The following is a 14,197-nucleotide window of genomic DNA, read 5'->3' on the forward strand; positions in this document are numbered from 1 at the left end:
TCAAGTGCATCGCTCATGGAAGTCCCTCCCCCCATCCATCTTACTGTTTGGCTTCGTCATTCATAGCTCTTATAACCTAGCAGCTGAGAGCTGGGACTGCAATCAGCTTCTTCCTAAAGAAACCATAAGTGTGGATTTCAAATACTGTGGCAACACAACAAGAAGAGTATGTTTCATGGGCTGAGAGTGTAATTTGCTTTCTCATAAAATTTACTTGTGCCTTTGGGCCACGTCATAACTGGTCTAATGTAGACTCCTTCCTTATTTAAATAGACTTCTAATGGGTTTACTAGGTACTCCAAGCTTTTCTCAAGCATCCTTCTTTTAAAAGTTTTATCCAGGCGAAGCAGGGAGTTAATGACCCTCGCTGATTTTCCACCCCATAACATTTTCACCCAGTGTCTTAGACCTCACACACTGAAATGGCACATTTCATCTTCTCTCCCTGAAGACCTGCAGTTCCGAACATTCACTCCCATGCTTGCACGTGAGCGTACAGGAACTTCGGGAACCCAATATTTAAATAATGGTGCCATCAGGTAGCCCTTCTTCCGAACACATAGGGGAAAAGACAAGGCATTCAGCACTCTGGAATATATTTATTCCTTCATCATAGCCTAGGGCCTCTCCCACCAGCCCTGCCACTATTCAGCCTTGTCCTAATAAGGACAATGGAGCTGGTGATCAGGACAAGCAAAGATGTTGACCTTGCTGGAACCATGGAACCAGATACCTTTTACTCCAGCCTTTGGCTCTGATCTGTCTCCATGCTGTGGAGAATGTACTCCAGCCAACACAAGATACTTAGCCTCTCTACCCACTGACTATTAAATCAGATTCCAAGTCTTTTATACAGTTTAATTATGAAAGCCTAAAAAAAAAAAAAAAGGAATTATGCCGCATTTGGCTTCCTCTAACAATATATGACCTAGCATAGCAGAGAAACTAATTGTATATTGATTACGTTCTCAACACAGGACTGGATCATAATGACACTCTAGAACTCAAGTATGCAAAAGCATTTAAAGGTTATCAGAAATTTTAAAACATGAGTTTAACATTTTTCAAAAATAATGTTCCACCTAGATCCATATCAAGGTTGCTTATATTTGTTGCCACATAGAATATATACTATTAATCACATGGAGATGTGGAGTCATAATATATATAACAGAATTGATACAGTCTATGCATTACAAGCTAAAATGTTTTAATCCTTTCTCACTCATAATGTCCAAGTACAAAATAATAATTTATCCCCTTAGCAAAAAGAAAATATCCTGGCACCAATAAGATAACAGAATTAAGATTTGCCCGGGACTTCCCTGGTGGTCCAGTGGTTAAGACTCCACGCTTCCAGTGCAGCGGGCACGGGTTCGATCCCTGATCAGGGAACTAAGATTCCACGTGCTGCGTGGCAAGGCCAAAGAATTAAAAAAAAAAAATTTGCCCAATATGAACCAAAATCCCTGAACATTAAAAGCCTAGATTCTCTGACTCTTACCCAAATACTCACAGCTCCCCATTCTCCCATTCATGAGTTGTTCCTGCCCACACTTATAGGAAAGAAAGGACACCATGACTGAAAGTCCAATATGCAGAGGGAAAGTTCTGCAAAGAACAATTGGGGTGCTGTTACCAGATGGAGGATAGTGGACGAAACCAAAAATATTCACTACATTCTACCCCTTGACTCTTTAACTCATATGCACTGTTTTCCATTCATAAACTTTTTAAGTCTTATGATTAAAATAGCCAAAAGCATTTAACACAACCCAAAAAGAGACCATCGGAAGTCCCGTTCACTACCTCAACTACCTTCAGAGCTAGGGTTTTACAGGTAAAGTCCCTTCTCTTTTAGCACTACCTGAATCCTGCCCGGAAGTTCTGCAACCAGTGTATCAAATGGCAAGTTTCAACATCAACCAACATATCTTAAATAAAACAGTAAGTAAAACGGAAAAGAGGGAATTTCTTGTAATTCTATAATACAAGCAAGGAAAAATAAGTAGCATATTTGTGCTGTATCTTATAAGGCCGTATGTTTAAAAACATTCCTCCTTTTTTAACATTTAAACATTTAAACAATGTTTAAAAACATTCCTCCTTCAAATATTGTACATTCCATATTGCCCCACCTTTGGCCAGAACCTCTGTTTAACTGGGCTCTTTACACATTGGGTAACACAAAGTAACATTCTAGACAGAAGAAATAGGAGCTCATGGTGGGACTTCCTGGGCAGTTTTTAATCTTTCCATCTTTCAGGCTTTCATGCTTTCTAACTTCCATGAACCTTTACCACCTCAGATGATGTACAATACATGCTCTAGGGCTTCAGAGTCCCTTCGGTGAAGCGTTAACCATATCCCCCCTGATAGGCTCATTCACTTTAGATAAAAATAAACCCTCCTTTTCCTGCTTTACCAGGTGAAAGAGAATTCCAATTGAGCCCATAAATGTGGGTTAAGGAAGCTGTGACACCACAGAAAAAAGAGGCTTAGCCGGAAATGAAATATAACTGCAATGAAATTGCCTGGTCCGATACAAAGTCCTTCCCTCTAATGGAATGCTACTGGGTACATGAGTGTCTCAAGCTTTCTCAAGAACTTTCAATTGTTAGTTTTCTACTAGACAGAACAGAAAATGCAATGGAAAAAAATAAAGGAAATTTAATGATCCTCATTGTTTTGTGCCTCACACCTCTTTCATCTAAAATTTTGTGCTGTATGCTTTCTACTGAAATGGAACATCTCACTTATTTCCCCCAGAGACATGCAGTGCAGGACTTTCACTGCACGTGATAACAGAGATACTTCATGCAAAACACCAAGGTTTCCAGCATCCTGGGGGATATTTATTCAATTCATTATAGCCTAGACCCTCTCCCATTCAGTTTTCCTTCTCCTTATTGGGAACTGGGCTAGTTAGTAAGTTAAACAAAAATGTTGACACTGTTGGAACCATGGAGCAAGGCACCTCCAGACTCCTGGCCCAACAGTGAGGAATAGACATCAAGAGTTTAGCTTCTACTAGGTAGATCTTAAATATTCTCACAACACACACACACACACACACACACACACACACACACAAATGGTAATTATATGAGGTGATGGATATGTTACTTTGCTATCACTTCACAGTGTATACGTATATCAAAACATCATGTTGCACACCTTAAATATAATTTTTATTTATCAACTGTACTTCAATAAAGCTGGGGGGGGGTAGGCCTGACTAGTCACCTCATGTTTCTACATTTCAAGCTTTTTATCTTCTGTTAAACTTTACTGCTTAAAACAGTGGTATTATGCAATTTGGTGTTTGCTTCACTTACCCTATTGGGATACATTAACCCTATTTTCTTCTGATATGGTCAACTGAATAAAATTGAGGATCCAGAAATAAATTCTTACATTTTTGATCAATTGATTTCCAACAAAGGGGCCAAGATAATTCAATGGGGAGCTCAGTTTTTTCAGCACGTGGTGCTGGGACGATAGAATATACACATGCAAAAGAGTAAAATTGGACCTCTACCTCACATCATATACAATAACTAACACAAAATGGATCAAAGACCTAAATGTAAGAGCCAAAACTATAAAACTCTTAGAAGAAAACACACAGAGGCAAATCTTTGTCACCTTGGGTTAGGCAATGGTTTGTTAGAATGACACTAAAAGTACAAGTGACAAAAGAAAAAACAGATACATTGGTCTTCATCAAAGTTTTAAAAATTGTGCTTTAAAGGGCGCTATCAAGAAAGTGGAGGGAATTCCCTAGAGGTCCAGTGGTTACAATTCCACGCTTCCACTGCAGGGGGCACGGGTTAGATGCCTGGTTGGGGAACTAAGATCCCGCAAGCCCTGCAGTCAGCCAAAAAACAAAATGTTTTATTCATAATTGCCAAAAAATGGAAATAAACCAGATGTCCATCAGTTGATGAATGGGTAAACAAAATGTGCTATATTCATACAATGGAATATTATTTAGCAATAAAGAGGAATGAAGTACTGACACATGCTACAACATGGATGAACCTTAAAAATATTATGTTAAGATGGGGCACAGAGATGCTTCTGGAAGAAATATCACAATGACTGCCCAAGGAGAACCCCAAGTTCAGTTCAAACTTATACTGGTTGGTGATGGTGTTACTGGAAAAACTATTTTCATGAAACATCATTTGACTGGTAAATTTGAAAATACCTTGGGTGTTGAGGTCCACCCCCTTGTGTTCCACACCAGCAGATGATCTATTAAGTTCAATGTATGGTCAGTTTGTCAGAAGAAATTTGGTGGACTGAGAGATGGCTATTATATCTAAGCCCAGTGTGCATTATAATGTTGGATGTAACATCAAGAGTTACTTAACAAGAATGTGCTTAACTGTAATGGAGATCTCATAGGAGCATGTAAAACACCCCCACTGTGCTGTGTGGCAACAAAGTGGATATTAAGGACAGGAAAGGTAAGACAAAATTGTCTTCCACTAAAAAAGAATCTTCAGGGACTTCCCTGGCGGTGCAGTGGTTAAGAATCTGCCTGCCAATGCAGGGGACATGGGTTCGAGCCCTGGTCCAGGAAGATCCCACATGCCCCAGAGCAACTAAGCCCGTGCACCACAACTACTGAGCCTGCGCTCTACAGCCCGCCAGCCACAACTACTGAGCCCACGTGCCGCAACTACTGAAGCCCACGCGCTTAGAGCCCGTGCTCCGCAGCAAGAGAAGCCACCACAATAAGAAGCCTGCACACCGCAACAAAGAGTAGCCCCCTGCTCGCTGCAACTAGAGAAAGCCTGCGCGCAGCAGCAAAGACCCAATGCAGCCAAATAAATAAATATTTTTTTAAGAAAAGAAATTTCAGTACTATGAAATTTCTGTCCTAAGTAAATTCAACTTTGAAAAGCCCTTCCTCTGGCTGGCTAGAAAATTAATTAGAGACCCTAACTTGGAGTTTGTGGCACGCCTACTCTTGCCCCACCAGACTGTCATGAACCTGGCTTTGGCTGTGTAACATAAGCATGACTGAGAGGTTGCTCAGACAACTGTTCACCCAAATGAGGATGACGACCTGTGAGAAAATGAGTCTGGAGAACAAGGTCAAAAGTCTAGTTTTACAGGCAACTGTCCTGTGATGTCAGTGGTGCAGCATGTTTGCCACTTTATTATTATATAAGTTGAGCAGGATATGTGCTTAACCTTTGGGGTGCTGAAGGAGAAGAACAGGCTTCAGAGTGAATGTGGCAGTTTTAAAAATACCTTCTTTGGGGCTTCCCTGGTGGTGCAGTGGTTGAGAGTCCGCCTGCAGATGCAGGGGCCCCGGGCCGGAAAGATCCCACATGCCGCTCCGCGGCTGGGCCTGTGAGCCATGGCCGCTGAGCGTGCGCGTCCGGAGCCTGTGCTCCGCAACGGGCGAGGCCACAGCAGTGAGAGGCCCTCGTACCGCAAAAAAACCCACAAACCTTCTTTTTTTTTTTGGACCTGCATATTTAGCTGTTTTAGAATGCAGCTGTTTATTCCTTTAGTGTCTAATAGAAGATTGCTACTATCACATCACAATATTCAGTGGTGAAATCTTGTTACTGTCATTCCTCCCTTTCGTTTAGAATCAGAATAAAGTTTTATTTCAAATATCTTTTTTAAAAAAGAAAGAGAGAGAGAGAGAAAGGGAAAGGAAAGATTAAGTGAAAGGATCCAGACACAAAAGGCCCTAAATTGTATGATTCCATTTATGTGAAATATACAGACAAGGCAAATTTATAGCGACAGAAAGTAGATTAGTGGTTGCCAGGGGCTAGGGCAATGGGAGAATGGTGTGTGAGTTTTCTTTCTGGGGTGGTGAAAATGTTCGGGAATTAAATAGTGGTGATGGTTGCACCATTTGTGACTGTGCTAAAAGCTATTAAATTTGTGAGTATGTAAATTATATCTCAATTTTTAAAAAACAGTGTGGCAGTTGTACAGGAATGAAAACAGTCATAGATAAATGAGATAGAAAATCCAGAAAGTGATTCAAGTATAACTGAGAAAATGATGAAGCAGCATTTCAAATCAAGGGAAATTTTATATATCCTTCAATAAATGATCAGACAATTTGCTGTTCATTTGATACGGTAGTCAAATTAGATCCCTACTCCACACATTTATACAAAAATAAATATCAAATATATTAAGGTTGTAAATGTAAAAAAAAGATAAACTAATAGAAGAAAATATATGAAAACATTTTTCTAAATTTGGAGTGATAGAGGACTTTCCAAGACAGAAAACTCAGAAGCCCCTATGTTTGTTTGTGTGTTCATGTATTTATGAATGACAGCTTTCATCATATAACTCTATGTATATAATTATATAAACATTAAAAGTACACAATTGAAGAAACCACAACAGGATGAGAGGGCAAATAATACCCCGGGAGAAAATACTTACAGCAAATTAAGACTCATAATTTATAAAGTACTCTCATAAATCAGTAAGAAAAAAGACCAAGATAAAAATAACCGAAGTGTAAGAAGAGGCAAGGCAGTTCACAAACTCAAAATGTCAATAACCATGCTGAAATAATCTCATCCCCACTAGTAGTCAGGGAAATATAAGTTAATGGTCTGCCATTTTTCACCCTTTAAATTTACAGATAAATGAGCGTTGGCAAAGCTGTGATGAACTGGGTAATATCTGCTGAATTTTATAATGTGTAATACATGCTTTTGACCCCGAAGCTCACCTCTAAAAATCTGTCATAGAAATAATTGTACATAAAGATCCATTTTCGAGAATGTTCACTACAGCATTATTTGCAATCATCTATCAAAAACAATCTACTATGTTCATAGCAGCACTATTTACAATAGCCAAGACATGGAACAACCTAAATGTCCATTGACAGATGAATGGATAAAGAAGATGTGGTACGTATATACAATGCAATACTAACCAGCCATAAAAAAGAATGAAATAATGCCATTGGCAGCAACATGGATGGACCTAGAGATTGTCATACCAAGCGAAGTAAGTCAGAAAGAGAAAGACAGGACTTCCCTGGTGGTCCAGTAGTTAAGACTCCATGCTCCCAATGCAGGGGGCATGAGTTCAATCCCTGGTCAGGGGAAGATCCCGCATGCTGCGAGGCACGGTCAAAAAAAGAGAGAGAGAGACAAATAACATATGGTATCACTTATATGTGGAATCTATTAATAAAACAAGACAAATGAACATATCTACAAAATAGAAACAGACTCACAGGCATAGAGAACAGACCTGTGGTTGCGGGGGGCGGGGGGAAGGACTGGGAATTTGGGATTAGCAGATGCAAACTTACATATAGGATGGGTAAACAACAAGGTCCTACTGTATAGCAGAGGGAACTATATTCAATATCCCGTGATAAACCATAATGGAAAAGAATATGAGGGAATTCCCTGGTGGTCCAGTGGTTAAGAATCCACCTTCCAATATAGGGGACACGGGTTCGAGCCCTGGTCCGGAAAGATCCCACATGCCACAGAGCAACTAAGCCCGCGAACCACAACTGCTAAAGCCCCCTAGAGCCGGTGCTCCACGACAAGAAAAGCCACCGCAGTGAGAAGACCGCGCACAGCAACAAAGACCCAACACAGCCATAAATAAATAAATAAGTATATATATATATGGGATGGGATTTGGAAATCTGTACATTAAGAAGCCCACTTGAGTACCGATGACCATTGAACCAGGCCAGGGTTAGGGGATCCGACCCTCCACACAGTAGAAAATTTGAGTATAACTTATAGGCAGCCCTCCCTATACGAAGCTCCTCTGGATCCACAGTCCCGCATCCTCTGATGCAACCAACCAGCACTGCAGGGTTTACTATAGGAAAAAATCCACCCTTAAGTGGACCCACACAGTTCAAAACCATGTTGTTCACGGGTAAACTGTAATTCTGTTCTAAAACCAGACCTGACAACCACTAATGGGCTTTCTGTCTCCATGGACTTGCCTATTCTAGATATTTTGTTTGAATGTGGCCTTTTGTGTCTGGCTTCTTTCACTTACTATGATGTTTCCAGGCTCATCCCGGCTGTAGCATATGTCAGTACTTCATTCCTTTTAAGGCCAAATAATATGCCATTGGATGGATATGCTCTATTTTGTTTATCCACTTATCCACTGATGGACATTTGGGTTGCTTCCAGCTTTTGGCAATTGTAAATAGCATATCAATGAGGATTCATGTGTAAGTTTTTGTTTAAACGCTTGTTTTCAATTCCTTTGGGTATATGCCTGAGAATGGAGTTGCTGGGTCATACGGTAATTCTATATTTCACTTTTTGAGTAAACACCAAACTTTTTCCTTTTTTAATGTGGCTACTAGAAAATTTGAAATGCAAATGTGGCTTGCAATATATTTCTATTGGAGAGTGCTGCTCTAGATATTTCTTTCTGCCTAAGAATTCTAACTGGTACTAACCTCTCATATATGTATACACCCCCTTCCTCCAAACAGGATTTGAGGAACTTAATACTATAAAACAGATTCCATAAAACTGAAAAATCATTGAACCGAGAGTAAAAAAAAAAAAGTCAGAGACAATAAAAGAGGGTAGAGAAACTGAGTAACAATAGCTAACATTCATCGGGTGTGCGTTTTGTGTCAGGCTCTGTGCTAAGTGCTTACTTTATATATTGACTCTTCCCAGAAATCTTGTGAGGTGGGCAAAGTGATAATGTTATTATCCTCATTCATTTTGCATAAAGATGATAAGCAACAAAGAGTCTAAATTCAAACCCAGCCCTGGCTCCAAAACCCAGGCTCTTGGGTAGGATGAATTGGGAGATGGGGATTGACATATATACACTATTGATACTATGTATAAAATAGATAACTAATGAGAACCTACTGCCTAGCACAGGGAACTCTACTCAATGCTCTGTGGTGACCTACATGGGAAGGAAATCCAAAAGAGGGGATATATGTATACGTATAGCTGATTCACTTTGCTGTACAGTAGAAACTAACACAACATTGTAAAGCAACTCTACTCCAATTTGAAAAAAAAAAAAAAAAGCTCTTGGCTTCCTGGTAGCCAAAATGAAATATCATCTCTCGATAGCAACATAAGAGATGTCCAATAAATTATTTCCCATTCTCATAACAGCTTATCATGAGAGGGAAACTCCTGATCTTGAGCTCCACAAGGAATTTGCCCTGTGACTTGGTACAAGAAACATTGATACAACATAATGGATAATGTCCCCAAGATAAATGTTACCAAAAGTGCAGAAGCATTCCACATCATATGAAAAGGAAGGCCATAATGTTAGGTCTTGCTTTATTACATGTAATTCAGTAGGGATCTGGAGTATAGACCCAGCTATGTAACTTTTTCTCAAAGTGGATTGAAAAAGCTGGGACGAGCTGAGAATAACGTTTCTCTTGCCTGGAAATGGTCTATGACGACCTCTGCTGCCCTCTGGTGGCTCTGAGCATAAAAGCACCAACAAGGAATTCCACTCAAAACTCCCAGCCCCCAAAGCGCAGCTAAGCCTGGGGTCCCAGAGGAGGAGCATTTGAGCCCCACTACCACTCCAAATAGGTCTTGATCCCTCACTGAGCACCCTACACCTCATCTTCAGTGTCTGGATGAGACACCCTCACAAACTCCATTTCATTTCTTAACAGGAAGAGCTAAATCGGACTCCATGTTCGATCTGTTTCTTTGACTCTAACCTTTGCTTTGCGTTTTGTTACTATAATCAGACATAATGGCCTGCCGCAGGGAACCCTGTCCACCTGTGGATGGCTGCAAGAAAGAAGAAATTAACACATCCCCTCACCAAGGCTGTCCATTCCAGGGGATACTTGCAAAAGTTATGGCCTTTTTACTTTACTTCCTCATCTCCTCCCCCTCTCTGTGCTATAAAAGAAACTGTCATCCAAACTCTGATAAAATGATTTATTGGAGACACTAGCCTGCCATCTCCTTGGTCTGCCAGTAGGCTTTGCATTCCTTCCCTCAACACCTCGTCTCCAATTCATTGGCCTGTCGTGCAGCTAGCAGAGCGAGCTTGGACTCGGTAACAATTTCCCTGTCCTGAGGGCACTGGTGTCCTGGTCCAGACTGGAGCTGGGGTCCAGGTTGTCGTTGGAAGAAAACAATTTAAGAGCTGTTACCTGATGGTCTGACAGTCAGTATATAAGGACATGATGACAGAGTATAAATGAGGAAGTATGAAAGGGAGCGTATGATGCAGAGTTATCCTTGCCTGTCCCTCTTTTTCTTCTCAAACTATTGCAGTGGCCTACCACTAGCCTACCACTACTTTATAGTTAGAGAAAGTAGAATATTAAAATTAGAAGAGGGACTTCCCTGGTGGTCCAGTGGGTAAGACTCCATGCTCCCAAAGCAGGCGGCCCGGGGTTCGATCCCTGGTCCAGGAACTAGATCCCGCATGCATGCCACAACTAAGAGTCCACATGCTGCAACTAAGAAGCCCACATGCCGCAACGAAGATACCGCATGCTGCAACTAAGACCCCGTGCAGCCAAATAAATAAATAAGTAAATATAAAAAAAAAAATTTAGAAGAATTTTGAGGTCAAACAGACCAAGGTTCAAACTAGCCCTCTGACTTACTCTGGGACTTCGGGCAAGTTACTTAAACTTTCTGACTCTCCAGAAAGAGAAAGACAAATACCATATGATATCACTTATATGTGGAATCTAAAGTATGACACAAATGAACATATCTACAAAACAGAAATAAACTCACAGACATAGAGAACAGGCTTGTGGTTGCCAAGGGGGAGGAAGGTGAGGGAGGGTTGGATTGGGAGTTTGGGGTTAGCAGATGTAAACAATTATATAGAGAATGGATAAACAATAAGGTCCTACTGTATAGCACAGGGAACTATATTCAATATCCTGTGATAAACCATAATGGAAAAGAATATGAAAAAGAATTGTGTGTATATGTATACCTGAATCATTTTGCTGTACAGTAGAAATTAACACAACATTGTAAATCAACTATACTTCAATAAAATAAAAATTTTTTTAATAAAAAAATAAACTTCTGACTCAGTTTCTTCATCTGAAAAACATGGGACTTCTCAAGGCCACTATGAGGATTAAATGAGACTGTGCATGGAAAGTTCTTAGCTTGGCACCTGGGACATAGTGCTCAAAAAGTGTTCCCTGTGAACTCCTTTGGGGGGTTTCTTCATTCTTTACTGATGCCTGTGAATCTAAATGAGGCTGCCCTTCTCTGCACTGATCTCTTTGACAAGAGGGCCCCTTGCCTGGGGCACGGGTTGAGCCTCCTGCCCCTCTCATCCCACGTGCACCACTCCCCAACTACACTGTGCCCCACCAGACAGCAGTGAGATCCAGGAGGACGACAGGGAGAGGATGCAAGGGTTCATGGTGCTGTCAGGGCTCAGCGCACCTGTGGAGCTAGGGACTTCTACCACCAGATGGTCAGGAAAGGGATGGAGAAGGGAAGACTTGCAAGATTCACTGTCTCTGGTCAAAGAACAGGTCTTGGTCAACCCATACTTGAAGACTGGCAAGTGTCAGAACCTCAGAAAATCCTGCCCAGGGCGAGGATTTATTAGAGGAGGTCATCGCGAGGACGTGACCGCTGGTTGCCCCGTGCAAGGGACCCGGGCAATCGGAGGCTCCTCACCCCCTCCCCCGTGCTTGGAATGTACCTTCTGCCCACTGTTCCCACAGTGGGAGGTGTTCCAAGGATGCGGCCTTAAGACAGGGATGCTGTTGAAACCATCTGCACGGTGTACACGGCTGAACCAGGCTAAGGCCTCCCTGTAAACTTTTAAGCTTCTGGAGGCGGGTGCAGAGATTGGCTGGTCTTGAGCCCGCCCCCAAACAAACACGTAAGTTCCCTTGCTGGTTAAAACTGCCACCTACCGGGTCTTCCCTGGTGGCGCAGTGGTTGAGAGTCCGCCTGAGGATACAAGGGACACGGGTTCGCCTGAGGATGCAAGGGACACAGGTTCGTACCCCGGTCTGGGAAGATCCCACATGCCGCGGAGCGGCTGAGCCCGTGACCCATGGCCGCTGAGCCTGCGCATCCGGAGCCTGTGCTCCGCGACGGGAGGGGCCACAACAGTGAGAGGCCCGCATACCGCAAAAAAAACCAAAACAACAACAAAACCCTGCCACCTACCAATCCGGAGTGGTCTGCCTCTTTCTTCTCTCTCTCTCTGCCCTCTGTGTGCCCTCCAGAGTAAGGGGCTGGTTTCAAATTTCACCCAGGAAGTTCCCAAGGTGAACCAGCAGGAAGCTGAGAATTAGGGAGGGGGAGGTGTGTGGCTTTTCTACCAAGTCAGAAGCTAATTTCAGGGTGCAAGTTTAGGGAGTAGGACCAGGGTCCACAGAAGACTTACACTCGCAGGAAGGAAAGGTTCTGATGGCTTTTTTGGTTTAAGGTACAACAGTAGGAAAAGCTGCCCAGAAAGGTCTTGGAGGCGCGCAGCGGGGAGGGGTGGGGTGTTGCAGGGTGCGAGACGTGGAATTTGGCCTCCTCTCAGCCCTTGACCTCCAGCTCCAAGTTCAAATTCAGCCTGAACTTCAGCCCTTTCCTCCTCTCTCTCTCTCTCCCCTTTCTATCTTCCTCTCTCTCTCAAAAACTTGCTACCTATAGGCAGGTCAGCAGCTCCCATGCGGACAGGATGGGCTGCCCCAGATGAGAAGGAAAGTTCTGGAAGGGACCCCTCTCCCAGTGCTCAGCCTGAGCTGCACCTGGAGCTCACACCTCCCTCTCCAGTCCTGCTCCCCACCCGGCAGAAAATCATCCTACAGGGGCTTCCCTGGTGGCGCAGTGGTTGAGAGTCCGTCTGCCGATGCAGGGGACACGGGTTCGTGCCCCGGTCCGGGAGGATCCCACAGGCCGCGGAGCGGCTGGGCCCGTGACCCATGGCCGCTGAGCCTGGGCATCCGGAGCCTGTGCTCTGCAACGGGAGAGGCCGCAACAGTGAGAGGCCCGCGTACCACAAAAAAAAAAAAAAAAATCCTACAGTATTTTAATATCCCCAGATTATCTTTCATCGAAAACTCTTCCATATTGATTTTTCCAACTAGATGCATGTATAATATTATTTTGATTGTTTTAATAAACAATAATTAACAAATAAACATTAATTATCAAATAAATAATGATAAGCAAAACAATGGAAGAGGGATTGGCTAAAATGTTCATCGGCCCATCACAGACCCCGGTCCTTCCCAGCTCCCTGCATGTGAGCCTGGAGGCGTGGGTGTCCCTAGGATGCCCATGGGTGTCCCTAGGATGCCCACCCTGAGGCTCACGCCAGTAACTCTTTTTCAGCTCAGGCAACGCTGTCCTATGTCTCCTCTACTCCAAGAGATGAATGTTCTAAACCAGCAGAAACCAGAATACCACATGCCAGTATGAAAACAGAGGAGGAAAAGGGGGTACAAAAACCCAGCAGTGGTGAGAACTTTTTTTAAAATTTAGACTTCACCTTTTTCCATTAAAGTTGGGAATTACAGGGCTTCCCTGGTGGCGCAGTGGTTGAGAGCCCGTCTGCCGATGCAGGGGACACAGGTTTGTGCCCCGGTCCGGGAAGATCCCACATGCCGCGGAGCGGCTAGGCCCGTGAGTCATGGCTGCTGAGCCTGTGTGTCTGGAGCCTGTGCTCCGCGACGGGAGAGGCCACAACAGTGAGATGCCCACGTACCACACACACACACACAAAAGTTGGGAATTACAAAAGCATTTCTGCAATATTCAACATGAGCAGTGATACCATTTTTTTCTCTTGTTACAAAAGCCCTGCCTACTTAGAAATTTCTGTCCGAATTTTAAATGCATATGTCCTTTGACCCAGTACGGTACACACAGTTTATTACCTACCTATCCCAAAAGCATTCCCTCCTTTCTTCTTGCTAATAGAAGCTCGATTTTTTTTTTAATTCTCAGCGCTTTTTTTTTAAGTTGTGTATTTTATTTTATTTTATTATTTTTTTGGCTGCATTGGGTCTTCGTTTCTGCAGGTGGGCTTTCTCTCGTTGTGGCGAGCGGGGGCTACTCTTCGTTGCAGTGCACAGGCCTCTCACTGCAGTGGCTTCTCTTGTTGCGGAGCACGGGCGCTAGGCACTCGGGCTTCAGTAGCTGCAGCACACAGGCTCAGTAGTTGCAGCATGCAGGCCCTAGAGCACGTGGGC

General features: G+C 43.0%; 1 pseudogene; it reads left to right on the forward strand.

The window, feature by feature from the left end:
- The first annotated feature begins 4,100 nt into the window (after positions 1–4,100).
- Positions 4,101–5,086, forward strand: LOC137206465 (GTP-binding nuclear protein Ran-like; annotated as a pseudogene).
- The last annotated feature ends 9,111 nt before the right edge of the window (positions 5,087–14,197 follow it).

The sequence above is a fragment of the Pseudorca crassidens genome, chromosome 15 (genome assembly GCF_039906515.1).
Source record: "Pseudorca crassidens isolate mPseCra1 chromosome 15, mPseCra1.hap1, whole genome shotgun sequence".
Lineage (NCBI taxonomy): Eukaryota > Metazoa > Chordata > Mammalia > Artiodactyla > Delphinidae > Pseudorca > Pseudorca crassidens.